This window comes from Kryptolebias marmoratus, linkage group LG21 (assembly GCF_001649575.2).
Source record: "Kryptolebias marmoratus isolate JLee-2015 linkage group LG21, ASM164957v2, whole genome shotgun sequence".
Classification (NCBI taxonomy): domain Eukaryota; kingdom Metazoa; phylum Chordata; class Actinopteri; order Cyprinodontiformes; family Rivulidae; genus Kryptolebias; species Kryptolebias marmoratus.
In genome coordinates this window covers 9,487,727-9,507,654 of record NC_051450.1, presented here as the reverse complement: position 1 = coordinate 9,507,654, position 19,928 = coordinate 9,487,727, and the positions used below count along the sequence as shown (strand labels likewise).

At 36.1% G+C, this 19,928-nt stretch overlaps 1 long non-coding RNA gene across 1 annotated transcript; it reads left to right on the top strand.

The window, feature by feature from the left end:
- Positions 1-1,247: 1,247 nt before the first annotated feature.
- On the top strand, positions 1,248-2,124 carry LOC112450436. The gene is made up of 3 exons (XR_003039066.2): positions 1,248-1,334; positions 1,404-1,481; positions 1,558-2,124. It is a non-coding gene; the product is annotated as an uncharacterized LOC112450436 (long non-coding RNA).
- The last annotated feature ends 17,804 nt before the right edge of the window (positions 2,125-19,928 follow it).

Below are 19,928 nucleotides of genomic sequence, written 5' to 3'. Positions count from 1 at the left end.
TTTCATATGTTCCACAGAATGACTTGTGGTAAATGCTAATGGCTAAATTTTGCTTGGGCTAATGTTAGAATCCATATTTGCTTTCCATGTTGCTGCAAACAAGCACTATTGATCCAGCTGTAGGTACAGCAGAAGTGGCAATTATTTATATTGCTGATGAAAGATTTTATGTTTTCTAAACTGCATGCTTCATGACCAGATGTTTAATGTTCAGTCTTCTGATCATAACTGTTTAATATACTGTAAAAATAGACAATACTTATATAATTTATGTGGCACTAATTTATAACACTAGTTAGGTTTAAATCAGTTGAGATTGTGATTTGTAACAATACATGAAAAACAGTGTTTAACTAAAATATACAGTAGTTGACATTACATTAACAAAAGGTAATGGGCTCTAGTAATATGTGCACAAAAGCACCTCATGATTACATTACACATTGAAAAGAAATTAGTTACATTAAGACAAATTTCTGTAAAAAAAAACTGAAAAGCCAAATCTTTTTTGTTTGTTTGTTTTATTTTTAACAGATCAAATGTGGTTTTGTGTAAAAGTAAAAAAAAACAAAACTTTTTTTTACATTTTGATTCCAAGAAGCCAGACTTTCTTGTGACCTTTTAAAGTGGTCTCTGTCAATATTACTTAAGGCTTTTTAAAATATTTATTTTTTTATCCCCCACTGCCGAAAGGCAATAGCTGACAAAAATGTTTTTAGTCATCTGTGTGTCTCTGTCTGTCTGTTCCCAAAATATATGACGACCTGGAACAGTTTACTTTTTGGAGTAAATCTGATTAAAGATAGCTGCCACAGGCAACTGAACTTAAAAAAACACTGTAAAATGGCTGTAACTTAATAAAATGTACAGACATTGATCTAAGATTTGGCACAATAGTAGCTGAGACTGATCTCCAACACATGTTCTGAGCACTAGCAAAATGCACAAGAATTTTCGGTAAACTTTTAGCCATTACCTATTTGGAGTCAACTTGTTTTGTTTTTACGTAATATTTTATAAGCTCCTGAACAGATTTTAATGATGCTTTCTTACATGGACATTTACAAATGATAACCTTTAAGAACCTAATCTAATTCAAGATGGCTACCAAAGCCAAATTAATGTAGTGGTATAGAAATACCTAATTCCATGCAAATAGTTTCCAGGTGAGAAGTCCGGTTCTTAAGGTGGGCGTGGTGTATATAAGGAGCTGTGGCATTCATTCAGGTGTGTGTCGTCTTTGCTCTCCCACTGTGTGGCTTGCGTCCTGTGGGATCTGGCAGTAATAAAGCAACAAAACGCTGGCTGGTGCATGTTGCGCTGATATCCTGGTGGTAGGTGTTCTCCTTCCCTGCACTTTAGCTGATCTTGGTCAGAAAATCTAATTTGGAGTGTGATCATAGGTAAAACGTTGCCTGTGCTGCGCTCCTTCTCTTCCTCGTTCTGCGAGTGTGTGTGTGTGCATGTTTGTGGATCGGCAGGTAAGAAATTAATATTCATTTAAGCTTCAGTTCGTTATAGTTTTATTTAAAATGGTGACTAATTAATTTCTCACAGGCTCCCCACAGTTGGACCATTGCTGCTCTGTTCTGTCCTGCGTTCGTCTCCCTGATATCTGTACCATCGTTTTAAAATTGGACTGAGTCGGCGTTATCTGCCCTTATTGAAGCAGTGTTTGGGGTGTGGCATCAACGCGCCTCCCGCTGCGGCGTGGCAGGAGGACCACGCCTAGTCCTGATGTTTTAAAGCGTTTTGTCTATTGTTAATTTTGATTTCTGTACTTATTTCGTTTACAGCCCTTTTATTCTTTATTTAGTCGGGCTGATATTGTTATATTGGTTAATTGTTTGTTTGTTTGCAGTTGCTGAGGTCCTGTGACGGTGTGGTGACGGCGTCTTCCTCTTCTGTGTACTGTGATCCTTGAGTGTGGGGTTGTCTCACTTGGTTGGTGTTAAAGGTTTTTATTTTTGGGGGTTTGCTGTGTTTGGTAGATGTCGTCCCCCTAGCCCCCCTCTGGCCGGTAACCTCAGCTACTGCAGCTTTTCTATTTTTCTTTTATTCCCTTTTATTTTTAGTCCTAAACTGATTTTAAAAAGAACATTTTAACAAATTTTATTAAATGAATTTTGCAAACTTTAAACTGTCTCATGTGAAGTTATATAAAATGTAAGACCATGAAGTTTCTTTTTACCAGAGTTCAGAGCCCAGAAACAATGTAAAAGGATAATAGCAGGTCATAGAGAACACATGATGAGATGATGTCATGAAATCCAGGAAGTGGCTCTACACGAGATCTAACACTCAAATGTTCTAATCCTCGCATGACCGAACCTGTGTGCCTTAAACCAAAGGTAATATTCTCTGGGCGAAATTCCCAGGGTGGCGTTGTTGAGCAACCAATTAAAATTCCACAAAATCTGAGTTCCATCTAGGGTCGCCACATGGAACTTAAAAAAACAGCTATAATTTAGTCAGTTTTGCAGATACTGTACTAAATTTGGGTGTGGTAGTAGCTGAGAATCACTCACAAGACATAGTAGACATATAGACATCTCACATCATTGCATGAGATCATGCATAACATTATCTTCAGGTTTGACCAAAACAGCTACAACTCTATCTTTCATTTCTAAAACCTGAGTTTTCACTGCAGGGTGTCTGGGCTCTCCCTTAGAGAAGCTCGGTCATCCAGGATTCAGAGTAGAGCCGCTGCTTCTCTACATCAAGAGGAGCCTTTTGAGGTGGCTCGGGCATTTGATTAGGCTGCCTCCTGGACACCTCCCTGGTGAGGTATTTCGGGCACGGAGGGACTATGTTTCTTGGCTGGCCTGGGAACGCCTTGAGGTTCCCCCGGAGGAGCTGGCCCAAGTGGCTGGGGAGAGGGAAGTCTGGGTCTCCATGCTTAGGCTGCTACCCCTGCGACCCGACCCTGGATGGAAGCCCTGAAAAAAGTTATTGGTAGCAGACGTGTCTGAAAATCTTGTTGTTAATGAACAAGGAAAAGCAGTTCTAACCACGTCACGTTTTTAGCTAATAGCTCTTTAGAAATCACCTTGTTGAAGCTAAAATACTCTTTTATGTTTGTCAAACTGTGTTTTCTTTGGTATTTTTCAGAGATTTAAGTAAAGAAATGAGAACAAATTGTATTTCTGTGAGAGGGTGCTAGTGTCTAAAAGTGTCTACAGATCTTGAGTTGAAGAAACCAAAGCACCATTTCGTTTGAAGTGAAATAGTAAATCTATTTCATGAATAAAAATGCACAATAACAGGATTATGAGAGGTTGAAATGATACTCCAGATTTCTTCAAATTAAATGAAAAAGGGCTACTTTTGAAAAGAAAACTCCCAGGATGACAAATTAGTACTAAGCATGATATTTGACCATTCTCTGATGAATTAGCTTCTTCAGTCAGTTGTACAATCGTTTCCAATGTTCTAACTGACAGATCCCTTGTTGAGGCATGTTTTCTGTCAATCAAACAGGTGAAACAGCTCTGCAAGGTCTGTTAGCTTTTCTTTTTCTTTTCTTTTTTGTTTGTCTCGTTTTGTTTAACTGGAGACAAAACTTTGTATTTTAACTTTTTCCAGGTTTCTGTTTTAAAAATGCATGTTAGTTTTATTATGTGGCAAATGTGTGATGATTTCCGGTTCCAATCTCACGTAGGGCTTCTTATTGTGGAGGTTGGATGTTTCACATGTGACAATTTCATTGTTCTTTTTTTTTTTTTTTAAGGGAGTCCTGCTTCTCTCAGACTATAAACAAGAATGCTAGAATAATGCTGAAGAGTGTAATTGAATATTTCATTAAAAAGAAGATCAATTATAATTTAATAAAAAAAACCTTCTTTGTCTTTTGAATAGAACAACCATGTTAAATTGTAAAGAGATAGTTTGCCCATTTTGAAGTTATGTTTTGTCAGATAAGTTCAAACCTTATCAGTCATGACATCAATGATAGTGAACGAAGTATGGAGAAAAAGGAACAAGTTCTTTACAGCTGCCAGGCTAATAACTAGCCAGACTGGTGTTCCTTTAATAGCAACTTCTCAAGCATATAAAACAACTCTTACTCTTTTGTCTCTCATTAGTTCAAAATTTTACTCTTGGAGTAAAAAATTAGCCTGGTAGACTTACGGAATGCGCTGATCAGGGGGACTGATACACTCTGGCCTCAGCACACATATATCTGCACAAACATTGTTCAGTTTTCCAACAGTGACAAACTAAACAAACCATCTCATGCAAAGGTTTAATATTACTAAGATACATATTGCATTCTTTCACACCAGTTTTAACTTTTTGAGCAAGGTTTTTAATTGCCTAAATAAAAAAAAAAACTAAAAATAAATAAATAAATAAAAAACATTCTAAAACAAGTACAAGAACTTTTTTGTTTTCTATGACTGTTGCCAAGGTTGATAAGGCACACAATATTCATAACTCTCGAACACGTCATTTCAAAATGGCCAAACTATAATTTTAAGCAGCTGAAAGTCAGTTAATAAAATATAATGTTGCACAGGATTTAATGAAAGAATTTGAGTCTTTGAAATGAGGTCTGTTGATGTGAGGTTTAATGGAACCAGCATTTGATGACCATCAGTGATGCTGCACTTTCAACAAGCTTTATTTTCAGATTCTGGTAGTCACTTCTTGGGTTTAAGTGTCCTGATTGTGTTTTAGTGCACTGCAGATGTTGTTTAGCTGTTATTTCCCCACGATAAATTAACATTTTGGTGTTGCATTTGTCTTGAAGCCTTCCAAGTGTTTTTTCTGTAAATGTTGCTTTGCTGGTTTCTGACCTTCAGCATTTGAACATTTTGGGGTGCATTAATTAAGTATACTATAGAAGAAGCACTTCATGCTCCTTCTTCCTGATGTTACAGTCACTTGGGACTGCTACATCTATCACCATTGCTTTCTTCTCTAGCTTATCTATTACCACAATGGCTGGTTGGTTAGCCATCACCCGTTTGTCAGTCTGGATCTGGGAGTCCCACAGTAACTTAGCCCTGCCATTCTCCACCACCTTAGGTTGAGTCTTCCACTTTAACTGTGGAACTTCCAGTCTATAATCGGTACAGATATTCCGGTACACTATTCCGGCCACTTGGCTATGGCGTTCCATGTATGATATCTTTATATATATACACCTCTAAGAACTACAAAACAAGCTTCTATTAATCTACAACAACTGATATAAAAAAACACCTCTGTGGTTTTAAGGACCTTACACCCATACACACAATGTTGGGATGCAGCAATAAAAAAATCCTTTGAAATGTTCAGTGAATCACCACCAGCCATTGTGACCTCAGTCATTAAAGAGAAAAGTCAGCTTTCTGACCCTCTCAACATATGATGAAAGTCTACCAATCTCATATTAAAACATAATCATTAAACAAAAAAAGCTTTTGATGGTACAAGTATTTGTGTTCAAATTTTATTTTACCACACATTTGTAAAGACAGGTATTGGCAATATACCACCCGAAATGAAACTCTGATACTGGTTTGTTTGTTTGTTTGTTGCAAGATTTATTTTTTTTCAAAGATGTATCTTTAAGACAAAATCTTTGAAAAAAATGATGCTGTTACAAAAATAGTTTCCATAATACATCACTCATTTTTTTGTTTTTAAATACAGAGCCAAACAACTTTAAGTGCAATAGAACTAGATTAACAATCATTTCATTTTTTTAAGCAAAGAAAATGATAAATAGTGTGACATCACTTCCTACATTTAAAGATTTTTCATCCAAGTAGAAAGTGATTACTATTGATAACTGTGAAACATTCAGCCGTTCAACCCAGTAGGGGAGTGATTTGTGAGGAGAGAATTGGGGCAAAACTTCAAAAAATGTTCAGCTAATAAAGCCTATGAAGTAGAACCTTAAGATTTTCCAAGGTCCTGTGGACTTAATAGAGCTTTCTGTGTGATTTTTTTTCTTCCTTTTTTGTGAAAATCCATAACACATTTTAAGAGGATTAATTGAGTTTGCATGGAAATGACTCAAAGAGCTCTTAAAATAGCCATCCAGAAAGTGATTCCAATTCTTTGGCTCTGTATTTTTGCACGTTAGGAACCAACATCAGCTCAAATCACCCACAACCAAAAGACTTGATTGTACAATAGAGAAACATACAAAAAAGGGAGAAATAAGTCCTATTGGTTTGTTCCATTAATATCTCCAATTCTTAGGCTTTATTACCTGCACAAATATTTAGGTATCAATGCAGGTTTCCCAGATAAGATCTTATTGGTGGCATAAGGTTAGTGCAGTTACATGAAAAAATACATGAATGAAACCCATAAAAGCTGTTTAAATAGAAACACACACACACACACACACACACCTATATATTAGTGTAAATATATGAATTAAAAGCATATAAAAGAAAATACCTCACAGCCACATGACATGGAGGAAATCAAGGATATTGTTGATTTGCTGTATGATGGTTCCTGGGAATGGCAGTCTTTTTTTTTTTTGGCTACACAGGGAAAACACGACACTAACCACCAAATCTTTGATACATTGTGATGCTTCTAACATTGCTTTTGATTACCACACATGTACATAAGAAAAGATGACATACCAGTTCTTTTTTTTGGTTTAATGTGAGGAGGCTTTGTCAGACAGATATTTGTTGAAATAAAATTTGATTTTTGTTCTTTTTTTGTTTGTTTGTTAGTTTGTTTTTTTTAATTGAACTGTGTTGTGCTTTTAAAGACACTGCAATCAAACGGACCACTATTCTCACTATTTGATAAATTTTGCTCGAGTGCTTGACTGACTCATTTTTTTACCTTTTTTAAAACACATTTCTGAATTTCGGACATAGAAATGAATATTAATATGATGAGTTACACCCCCTACACAATTTAGAAGTAAAAGGTGCACAAATCACGCTCTATCTTTGGAATTGTTTCTCTGTGTGTTAGCAAGAGACTGTCCTCTGGGCCACTGGACTGTGGGTTCAGGGAAAAGTAATCAATCTCTTTCTCTCCCTCTCCCTCTGTGCCTAGTTTCCTGTCAGCTGTGTATCAGGCAGATATGAGCGTGCATAAATCATGAATGCGATGGTGTAGTGAATGAAGTAAATAAGAAGATGTCAAAGATTCTTTGTTCTGTTTTTCTTTTGACAAGTTCATCTTATAATTCAGCACATAATTCCATGCTGAAACAAATGGCTAATAAAGAAACCTTTTGAAGGTTGAAGAGAAATGTAGTTGCCAGATTATTTGATAAAATACCATTTGTTGCATCTTGACAACAAAAGTCAAGACAGTTTATTGTGGCACCTCAATGCCCCATGAAAGTCCTACATCTGCTGCTTTCCATTAGACTTCATATTTGTCACAACTTTTGCTAGCATTGTACTCTTTGCTCTCTTCAACAGAATGGCTTTCCACTTGACATTCTGAACCACTGCTGCATGTGACTCCTATCCTGAATGCTAAACAGATATGACATGGAGCTTTTATTGTAAATAATTTGGCTCAAACTTTGGGGTCAGCCAACCAAAGAGCATCTACTTTTTCCTCATATCAAGACCTGCTGTTCCTCCAGCTGCCAAGCGGCCTGTGTTTGAGGTACGTGTCATTGCAGGAAAGTAAAATACCTTCATTTTTGATGCAATTATCCCCTCAGCATTGTAACATAACCTACAACCTCCCTGGGAGGCACCCTAGCACTTCCAGGAATACTAACTGTCATCACATGTGTGCTATAGAATGAATGATTGTATAGATGGGCATGAGCTGCCCCACAGTAAGGTAACTGTTTTTGTACTATCCACCATCAGCTAAAGGGGCTTTTCAGACTAAAAAAACTTTTCCTGGTTTGATTACTAGTTCACCATCTTTTTTGTTTGTTTGTTTGTTTTGTTTTGTTTTGCTCTGTTTTCACACTGCAGGAACAGTGGGTGTTAGTGGTTCATAGCAATGGTTTAAAAGTGCATCTTTTTCAGACTATGAGCTCCCATAGCTCAATATGAACCTATGAATCAAATAACAGGATGTGACTGGTGTTGCTGCAGGTGTATATTGATTGGTAAAGTAAGTTAAACTCCCTTCCAGTAAATCTCCTATTTAAATATATAGATATATAAAGAGAGAGAGATACTGTGCTAAAAAAATAAAAATACTTTATTTGAAATGCAACAGAATGCAGAGACTAGGGATGATGGTAAAAATCCATGCTTTTTTCAGTTTAAGTGAGAAGAAAGCAATACAACATGCAGGCAAAGAGAACAAAAATGAGTCAGGTAAAAGAAAAACAACAATCACAGTAATCAGTGTGAATCAGACAAGCAGAGTAATAAGTGGTACAGCATTTTTAATTCACCAGCTTCTTTTGCATTTTGTTTCATTTTCTAGTGGCCAAACAGATGCAATTGGTGCTCATTCTTCAGAAAGAAGTGTTCAAATGCACCTCAAATCTAATGGAAGTTTTCTTTGGACATTCAGCTATATGCATGTATTTTTCCTCCGCCTAAAGGCCCATTAAAACCTGGACATTACAGTTAGTGAATAATCAATAGTTATTAACAGGTTTCCACCAGTGGTCAACTCTTGTATTGATCGAAACAAATGGAGAGTACAGGAGTTCAGCATGAAGAAATAGACAAGTATGTTTCTGTGTAAAGTTTTAACATTTAATAACAGTTAATATTTAACATTGTTAAGTTTTCATTCATTCATTGACACTCTTTCGCTCCTCCTATCATCCCAAAGTGTCCCTGTGTCAGAGAGAACCCCTCCAGTGAGTTCTGGATCTGCCTCAGGTTTCCTCCCAGTGGGAGATGCCTGAAAAGGAAAAGCCCAGGAGGCATTGTAATCAGGTGCCTGAACCACCTTAACTGACTCTTTTTGATGCGTAGGAGGAGCAGCTAAAAGCATCCAGACTGATGAATATCTGTCATTACCCAAACTTTAAGTCTGCAATAACCTCAAAATTCTTCTAGAATCATTGTGACACACCACCTGGCCAGGTCAGTGACGACCACATGACAAGATCAACAGACAGGTCTTCTTCACTTAGGTACTTTGAACCACTTTGTTGCTGAAAAGTGGTATATAAATAAATTTGACTTGCCTTGACTTTACTTCACATAACATGCGGAACTAATTTCAGTCTCCAGCACAACCTGCTTCCACTGTTTCATTAAGAAGATAAAGATAATGATATTTTTTTTCTTAACATGCAAGTAATCTTTTTATATATGAATTACTTTTTTATATATGGATTTGTTTTACATGTTTTAAACCTTTTTAACTGCCACTCAATATTTAATTGATCATCAACATGCAATTGTCACAACCAAACTGATACTTTTTAATTTGCCAAGAGGTTTTTAAATCTATACAACTTCAAACAGTTTATTCATATTGTTAAATGCAGGTAGGCGTACTCTCTAAAACAATGTATTTACTCTTTTACTTCTGCATTATGTTAACTCAATACCACAACATGTGTTTACTAATTGTTTTGTTCTTTTGTTTCTTGTTGAGTTTAGACATTTGCCAGGTTTGAGTTAGAAAATAAAGTTACTTGGTTAAAGTTAGGAAACCAATGTGATTAGAGGTAAAAACCCTTTCTGTTTGCAACAACAGGGTTCATATGCCCTCTAAGAATTTGTCCTACCATCAATTTTATTTTCAAATGAGGTAACAGAAACTGCTTAATAAAATACAATATGAACAGATTTGCTTTGTTTACATTACCATGTGTGACAATGGACAATTTTGCAAATATTGTTATTGTCTGACTTTTTTCAAAGCTTTTTTAAAATAATAATATTATTATTATAAATAATAATAATACATTTTAAAAGTGAACTACCCAGCGTATAAGTTGTACAAATTTTATTACAAATTTAGAATGAACTTTGCACAAACCTGTTTTCACCAATGTTCTTTTCCTATCTGTAGATAAAATCACCCTAGAGTTTAATTTGTTACTTTAACTAATCTGTTTTCTAATTATTTCAATAGATCATGTGGTGGGTTTACCTTTAGCTGAACTTTGAAAACATAACTTATAAAATGATCAAAGTCTGTTTTGCTTAAAAAGAGGTGGTTTCATTTTATTCAGTTATTCATTAATTCAACCGACCACTGGAAAAGACCCTTGGCCGAGCAGACATTTTGCTGTTCAATACTCAGCTTTGACCAAACAGACTCACACCAAAACAAATTTCTAAACCTTACCTACTGGAGGAACAATTGCAGCAATGTTTATTAATAAAAGGTTGTTTTCAGTCCTTTAAGGGACAAATTCAAGTAAAGAAAAAAAAATCAGTGATATTTTTTTGTGGCTCTAGTGAAGCTTGGTAAATCGTTTGAATTGCCTCAAGCAATTGTCACTTTAAGACTATAAGCTTTAACATATTATTAAAATGGTAATAAATAAATAAGGGAAAGTGGTGTAGAGCAAGAAAACGTCAAGCTGTCGAAAATTTTGAAGTAATTTCCTAATTTCTTCTTTCAGACAACACCTCAGGCTGCAGACTATATGTGTTATTAACAGTAGCCTGACACTAAAATCAAAAGAAGAACATTTCAGGTCAAGATGCATGATGCATACCTTGTTAAAAAAGAGATGCATATCACCTGCTGCCTTTCATGTTTGGATGTTAAACTAAGCTCATGTCATACTGAGGAGATATATAGCGGTTTTGGTCAAACCTTAAAAATGCAGCACAGTTTTTTCTTTTTTTTTGCTTACTTGTTTTTTTTCTGTACAGTGCAAAATAGTATTACATTTGGCAGTGAGTGATAATAAAACAGAACTGTTGCTATCAGTTTGACATACTGAAATGTCTCACAAATGCTTTTGCTCTTTATGAGTTTGATGTTGTTGCATAAGAAAAAAAAATGCTTATTCCTACACCTGAAAACCGGAGCAGACCTCTGTAATTTCACATTCAGGACTCTGTAGGCAGCGTTGGGTGGAGTATAACAAATTGCAGTGGAAAAGCTGTACTGGTCAGATCATAAATATTGCAAAGGCTGTGACACTTTAGTTCAGATGAGTCCTTTCCCTCCTCCCTCAGAACAGACAAATACATGTGTTTTGTTGTTAATTAGACCCAGCACTGAGCCAATGTTGCATGATTAATAACCTCATACCTTTTAGTCGCCTACAAGCATTGATGACTCTCTGCTTGTATGTCGTGGATAGCACTTGCTCCATTTATCACCCATGTAAGGTCGTGCTCAATGTTACATTATGTTCTGTAATTACTACTCCCTTGTTCCTTGTGTCATGTTCTCTTAATGCGTTTGATTTTGACAAATACGTTCCTGTCGGTGTTATACCTTTGGATTTCCATCAAGGTTTTTATTAGACATTAAATCGATATTTGCATAGGAGTGTGAGTTCGAAAACCATCTTTTTTTGAGTTCTCAAAGACAAGAAAAAAAAAGTAGTTCCTATCAGATCAATAACGGCATGATACATAGTGTGACGCCAACACGAAGCGAGTTTTTGTGAATGTTCGGAGTTTGTAAATGCATTACAACAAATGCACCGTCTTTCCAAGGTTAAAACAAGATGTAGGATATTCCAGAGGTTGGTTAGGAGATATTCAGAACTGATATCCTTCAGACATCTACAGCATCTTTCTTCTTCTTTTTTTTCTCTCTCTCTTGAGAGAAAAAAGAAAGCATTGCTGTGCACCTTTTTTTTGGCTTTGGAGAATGCCAGTGAGCAAATGTGTGTCTCCTGACACCTTGAGTTAATGATCAGCCAGCTTCCAGAGAGGCAATGTATTTTGAGTCACCAGTGAAGCATGACAATAACCTTTAACATTATCATTTACACACATATTATACTGCAGGACAGATTGTCTATAGGCAGCCTCGCAGCAATAAGTCATCTGTTGCCATTAGGGTACTTTTTTTTTTTTTTGTGAAGGTATGTAACTTTAAAGAGGTTTGCAGGCCAAAATCATCCATCTTTCAAAATTACATTTTTTTGTCTTTTTTAGAACATCTCCCTTAAAGTGAAATAATGTGATATCCACATTGACTAAATGTTCTAAAATTAAAATAGTAATACTAAAATAAAAAAAGGTAAATTAAATTAAATAAAATTAAATTATGTGATGCCTTATCAGATGGCTCATCCAAACAACAGCCCTCCAAGTGGAGATTTGAATTATTACGTGTGTTTAGACTGCAGGGCAACAGTTTCAAGGTCGTGTCAGCCAGGTGCCAAGAGGAGAATGAAATATTTGTGGGGAAATGCAGATTGACAGGCACCAAGAGAATCAAAGCTGTTGGAAGACAATGATTTGTTATGAATCACGCAGGGCAGAGATTACCACCGTCACACAGTGGTGGTGTCTGCTTTATTTCTGCTTTATTAAAGCAGATTCTTTCAGAATAATATTAACATCATCACAAAGTAGAGAGAAGTCTTACAATGAAATTTATAGGATGACAGAAAAAAAAAGGAAGTTACAAACTATTTTAAAGCACTTTGTATTGTCTTGTTGCTGAAAAGTGCTATATAAATACATTTGACTTGACTAGTTTAAGGAAACATCATAATTGCTTGACTGAATTCCAGGTGGACATTTGCAGTCCCACTTTCATGTGTGCAAAGCAAAAATATCACTCAAATCTGTCATTATGCATCCATTTTATGTGGATGCTATCTGAAATAACTTTTGTCACTTTAGAAATCCATGGCCATGTTAAAAATGAGACAAGTATTGCACATATCTTTGCTACATGATTGAAAACATGACAGTAATTGCCGTGGCAGAAATAGTAAGGGAGACAGGAAGACCCAGCTTGTTGATTTTTATCAATTTAATACAACAGATATGTCGAGCAGAAAATCCCCAGGGCTGAGACAATTCCAAGCAACAGAATATTTCTAACCTGAGATTAGACGAGGATAAGACGAGGCCACCAGCAGTTTTGTCTTCACTGAAAGGCTGTATAACTTGGGGAGCAGGTTGACCGAACATCAAACTGTGTATAGACATGCTCTGCACATGACAATTCTCTTACAGTTAATGAAGACTTGTCAATGATCTTATTTTCCATAACAAAATGTTCTTTAGATGTTTCTGAAAATCATTTATTTCTCAATGTATGGTGTTCAGATGAAAACAAAACTTGAACTGTAACAAAATAAGAGTTTACCTGAAGTTGGCAGGTAACAATGGATAACTTATCAATATGGTGCCAAACCATTTAAATTAAAGCTTTATTTAGGTTATTAACAATAACTTATCAATAGATTACATAAGGTCCTCAAAGATATACTATATCTGCTTTACATTTGCATGATATGTGTTCACATTAACACACCAACAGTAGAAAACTTGAATGGTAGTTTGGTTAACTTTCAATTTTTTTTATTACAACTAGGAAAATATGGAACTGCAATTTTCTTAAATACTACAATGGTTATATTATTTTCCTTATTTCTGTCTTTCTATTATTTCATTGTGACGGTACAATGCTTTTCATGTGTTTTTGAATTTTACCCACTATCATCTACATAGGGCATCCAGGTGGTGTCAAACTGACATGCAGTTTGTCAGTGATTTACTGCAATTTTCTCTATATATTTTTTTTTACTGATATAGGAGGTGGTCAAATATGGTGTTGAGATAAACTACCTTTACCTCCCCAAGTTGGTTGTTGGAAAAGACCTTCAGGAGACGTTACCCTAAAGTTTAACACATTTATTCAAACACCATTAGTCAATATTCATACAATCATAAAATCAGATGCATCTGGGAGACAATCAGTGGGAATGAGATACACATCACCTTGAAAACTAGTCAAGCCATCACTCCAGGATTGTCTGAAGAGACAAAGTATGTTCGTCTGGTTTTATTACTATGCCTCCCTTCTCTGGAGGTCAAAGGGCAACTCCTTCCCCCCTCCTTGCTGGCACGTCCGTTGCTCACATTCCAGGGTGTCTACCACCTATATCTCTCTTTCCAGATAAACTAAACAGCTACTTGTTAAAGCTTTTAAAATGATGGCTAAATATAAAATGGTAATAAACACAAATCAGATAAAGATATAATAATTTAATGTTAAATAAAGCATGGGAGAATAAATACAAAGCCTTCTATTTCACAATGGTCACAAGGTGTGGAGCATGACCAAAAGAACAAGATCCTTCTTAAAGTACCTGGAATGAAAGTCCTCTGTAAGGTGACTGGGGTCAGCCTTAAAGATGAGGTGAAGAGCTCCATAACCCGAGAGGAGATAGGAGTAGAACCACTGCTTCTCAGCACTGAAAGGATTCAGCTGAGGTGGCTTGGGTATTAGATCAGGATGTCTCTCTCTGAAAGTTTTTCAGGCATGTCCAACTGGGAGGAGATCTTGGGACAGACCAAGAATTTGCAGGAGAGACTATGTATCAAATTTGACCTAGGAACACTTTGGAATCCCCTAAAAGCAGCTGAAAAGTGTCGGTCGGAAGAAGGATATTTGGGTTTACCCCCAGGACCTGTTGCCTTTGTGACCTGACCACAGATAAGCAGAAGGAAAATGAATGAACACTGATACTGCAATGACAATCATTTTCTGATATGTTGTGTAGTTCTGATTTTGTTTGTCCTTGGTTTGCAGTGGAAGCTAATGGAGCAATGTCAACATTTGGATTTAAAGACAGAAAAAAGCCGCCATGTTCTTGGCTCAACAGCTTTACAGTTATTTCCCTCCTGTGTCTCAAGACCCATCGCAGATAAACACTGACTGTTTGCACAGATGTCTCTTGCTAGTTGTAATCCATTCCAATGCAACAGTGGGTGAGAAAGCAAACAGCGCTTTATATTGTATATTATTAAAGGTGCCCTTTCTTTAAATGACCTCATCAAGTAGTGGTGATGCTGGCCAAACAAGTCAGAGTTAATGCAATATGTAGAGATCTAAATTTCAAATTATTTCTATCAAAGTCCAATCATCTCGTGTTTGTGTGGTATTTTGAAGTACATAAGCCCTAACATAATATTTTAGCAAAGTTTTTGCTTGGCCAGAAAGCAACCTAACTTGTCAAAAATAGGATTTCTTAAAACATATTTATATATAGAAAATACTGTTAAAATTTGTCTAAGTATGCAAGATCGACTTTAGTAAGATTACCAAGATGTTGTTCTTGTCCAGAATGACATAACACACAGAAATAACAGTATTGTTCATGCACCAATGAGGCATATTCTTACCTTTTTTTTTCTCTCAATTTTGCTTAGGAATGAAAATGAAATGAGATAAATCCTTTTGTGAGGTTGTTGTAATGGGAAGCTAATTAATGTTACAGAGTTAAACGTTTCATTAAAAAAATATAAAATGGCAGCTCTCAAAGTTTACATTTTGTTTGTTTATAGTGTATTTCACTATTATTTAGAACACAAAGCTTTTCTCCATACCCATCACAGATGGTAGACATTTTAATCAGTCCCATTTTCAATAATAATAATATTAATATGAACTTTGTTAACAAGAAAGAAAGGTAAGTTTTAAAAGCTGTAGCGCACACTGATACACATTCTCCACACAGGCAAGACCACTGGGAAGCTTTTCAGTATCTCAAAATGTGCCAGAGCTTTCAACAGCCTTTCAGTGATTACTGTTATATTCAAGGTCTTCCATCAATTCCTCAACAATCTTTCATGGAACACTATGGTCTGCATCACATTTAGTTTTTTCAACACTTTGGCAGGTAAGAGTTCTTACAATGATTTCTTAGCAGACTTCACAAATACAGCATTTTTGGTGAATTTTCAATCCCAGGTTGTCACTCGTAGCTGGGTACAGGAGGGTCACAGCCAACTTCAGTCCTGGTCCCAAACTTTCTCTCCAGCTTTAGTAGTTCTAGGATCAACCATTTGCAAGGTCACGTCAAACATGGCTGGCCCCATGTGCAGGTAGTTGCAGGAGCACCCCATATCTTTTAGCCTTGACCTTTGCATCAGCTGGCTGTAGTCACCAAACTGTAACTGTCTCTGTTATGTCAGCTAGGCATAGATCCACCACCTTGATCACCTTCTTCTGCATCTTTCTTTGACAAAAGCACTGCAGCAGACTGCAGTGCCATTGCTTAGAGGAGTGACCTAGTAGGAGGGCATTAGGTCACTCCTCCACAGTAGTCCGAGACTGGTGAAAAAGCACCAAAAGCAGTTCAGATGTATACACTTAGACACACAGACTCCCTGGAAGTACTCAGTCATCCCACAAGACACTCAATGATTTCTCAGTGATCTCCTTTAGTCACAGCTGTTCTCATAGAGCACAGTTGGTCACACAATAAGCACTCAATGAACTCTAGGTATCCATAAAAATTGCAAAACACTGAATATTTAGTTCCTTAACAAGTGCTAAAGGATCTCTGAAGACTGCTGGAAAATCAGGCCAATTTTTGGTCAGTCATTGATTGTCTATTGATCTCCAACCTGTGGAATGAGAACTAAGCACAACTATGATAAACATTATGGACAATCTTACAGAGCTATGATACCATACATACAGTATAATCAATGTTAACTTTTTTGTTGTTGTTTTACTATACATTTATACCAAACTGGTGTTAATGTAACTTGTTGTTTTCTTTTTTCTTTTTCAGCATGAAAAAGAAAAACGCTAGTGTGGTAGCTAGTGTGGTAGCTTTTTGGAGAAAACTTAACAGTGTGATTAAAAGACAAACTCTGTGCAAAGCATTGCATATGGCACAGCACTACTTTTCAATGGATAATAAAAGATGAGGAGATTTTTTTGTCACTTCTATGACCTGCAAACTGCATAAAACTTTCCACTTGTCCAAACACAGAGGTAATTTGCAAGCATTATTGTGAAGCCCTGACATGTGTAGCTACCAACTTTTGTGCAGCTGTGTGTTTATCCTCTTGAGATATTGACTTACTTCAAAATAGCATAACGACTGCAGAAACAGAAAAAGGTACAGAGAAAAGCACAGACAATGAAACCAAAGTCATAATACTATAGTGGTCTTTTGTTGCATGCCTAACTGATGGTGAACCTATAAATTTTGCTGAAACAAAGATGACCTTTTTAATGTGAAAAATATACAGACGCGTCACTTTTATCTAAACAAAATCGATGCACATATGGAAGCTTTGTGATTTAATCAAAAAGGCAAAACCATCTTTCTCCTTGAGCACTCAAAGGCCTTTTGGAACAGCAGACATTTTGACTTGTCACAGTAGGAAGAGCACAGGTGGAATTAATGAAGACTCATTTCCATTAGCTTTCTCTGGAAGTCTCAACAATGAAACAGCATGCACAAAGGCAGGATATGCCCTCAGTCGATTGAAGCTATTATTAAGTACCTGTTCTTTCCAACTGTTACTTATCAAAATGCAGAGATAACAGTCTATTGAAGAGATTGTACTTGCTGAATGGAGTTTAGTGTTTTGAAATTAAACATCCCACATGTTCAATTACATTCTGCTTTGTAGGTTGATTGGAAGACTAATACGGACGGTTTGTTAGTTCAGCAAACTTCGAGCTGAGAAATGTGTTTAATTTTGTTTGTGCAGTTTTAAATGTCACTGCCATTTCACCTCAGCCTTTCTATATAACTTTATTCATGTTGTCTATTTTATCAATTACATTCTCATCTTCTCATTAGGACATTTGCCTTTTGTGAGGGTAGGGTTTGGGACAGCACTGAAACCAAAATGAATTACCCAAAGGGAGCAATAAGGTATTTTTTTATCATATCATATTGTGTTGTATCATATCATGATATTGCATTGTACCATACTGTATTGTATTTTATTATATTATTATTTACATCATGTTGCTATGCATTGTAATGTTTGTTTCATATTGTATTGTGTCATAACTTCCGCACTTAAGTTGTCAACATTTTATTAATTATTCCCTAAAGGCATGATGCAGTTTGCTCTTGTGTCTGTAGCATTAGCAAAATATCTCATGAACCAGTGGATGGATTTTAATGCAGCTTTCAGAAAGGAATCAATGGATGCACATCTACAACTGATTAACTTTTGGTGTCACCCCAATTCAAGGTGGCCGCCACAGATAATCAACCTTAGCCAACACAAAAATGGCTATAACTATATATTGATCTAAATTTGGTGAGGTTGTAGTCATTCATAGCACATACTATGAGTGCTATCACATCTCACAAGATCTTTCATGAGATTGTGCAAGGTTGAACTAAAAAAAACACAACATCTCAGTTTAAAACTCTGGTATAAAAGGTGGTGGGCGATATGCACCCCTTCAGTGATTGCTTATTTGTTTTATATGATTTATAACATATTGTTGTTTAAATGTATAATATAAACAAAAATATATTCTAATAGTTGTGCCTCAGTGATGCAGATCTGGATTCACTATCACTTATTCATTTATTAAGTTGTTTTGTTATCTGTTTGATGATTTTGTGTCACAACATATTTACAGAAATACAGTTCTCATAGAAACAATATTACTGCTTTTTTATTTCAAATCTCTGGCAGGTGGCTTGCTGAAGCAACCGTTACATGACAACACGTCACAGCCGATACTGTCAGTGCTACAGCAGAATGAACAGATGGGTTGGCAGGCAAATACTGGTAAGAAAAAAATTGTAAAATCCTAATCACTGTATCTAAAAGTCCTCTCATAGGTTCAGTAATAAACTAAAGCTTAATCTAGTTTATATGAAAATAATAAGATTTACAAAGCCTTTATATGTATTCCAACTTGATGTTTTTGTTTTGTTTGTCTGTTTGTTTACAATTTTGTGAAGGCTGGTGTTGATTATCCAAAAGCATGTGCAAATTAGCCCTTGAGTGCCTTGAAAGCAGCGATCTTTGCTCTTCGCCCCATAAAGTGGAGCGACACATCTGGGTGGGTACAAGTAATTTCTGCTATCCACACACCTGATTTTATTGCTTTTGCTGCAGTGATTACCTACAAAGTCTACATATATAAACCGACAGAAGAAAACTGCAACACAGAACCTTTTAAGCACAACACCACTATTATTTTCATGTTGACACCAGCAGTGGCCCACCGCTTGCTTTCCCCTCAGGGGGTCACAGCTGTTTATATTGAATATAATTATGAAAGTTTCTTTCAGGTCTCAAACTTCAGGATGGGGAGTGTTTGAACAAATCATGTAGAACTATTTGCTAAGATTTGTGATGCACAATTCACTGACAAATGAGACATTTAGTAGCTCCACCATAACAAAAGCTGTTTTTTGACTTGGGTGCCTGACATGACATTTACCTGATGCATTAAGGACACACAAGAGTTGCTGGCAGGAAAACAGAGTGTATAAAGAAAAACATTATTTATTTGTGTAATTGTCTTTAAACTGCCAGAAAGAGGATGTTGTCATAATAAATGTCAACCCACATAACTCCTAATTTATAAAATAAATAAATGCATAATAATAATAAGATGTCCTGGAATCACTGACTGGAAGCAGAATCAGAACTCTCCTTTTTCACCTTGTTTGCTTATCAGTTTTATTTGATAGAATAAAACTGATAGATAGATAAAAATATAACGTTATCAAATGGTAATGCTGCATCGTAATGTTTATTTATTTATTTTTTCTGAAATAAGCAAATAGATTGAGGTAAAAAAAAAAAAAACTTTAGAAATTGAGTGACTCTTGGGCTTGTGAAAACTGGTCTTCATAGTTATGTTTAGCTCCCTGTTTAAATTTATCCATCTAATTCATAACAAAAAGGAAAAAGAAACTGGATGAAAAAGTCCCATGGCATTATAAAAAAAAATAAAAAATTCCCTTCTCACCCTTCGCGGGTGGTCTTTGTTTCATCCTCTGAGCTCGGGTCCTCTACCAGAGGCCTGGGAGCTTGAGGGTTCTGCGCAGTATCTTGGCTGTGCCTAGAACTGCACATTTCTGGACTGAGATGTCTGATGTTGTTCCTGGGATCTGTTGT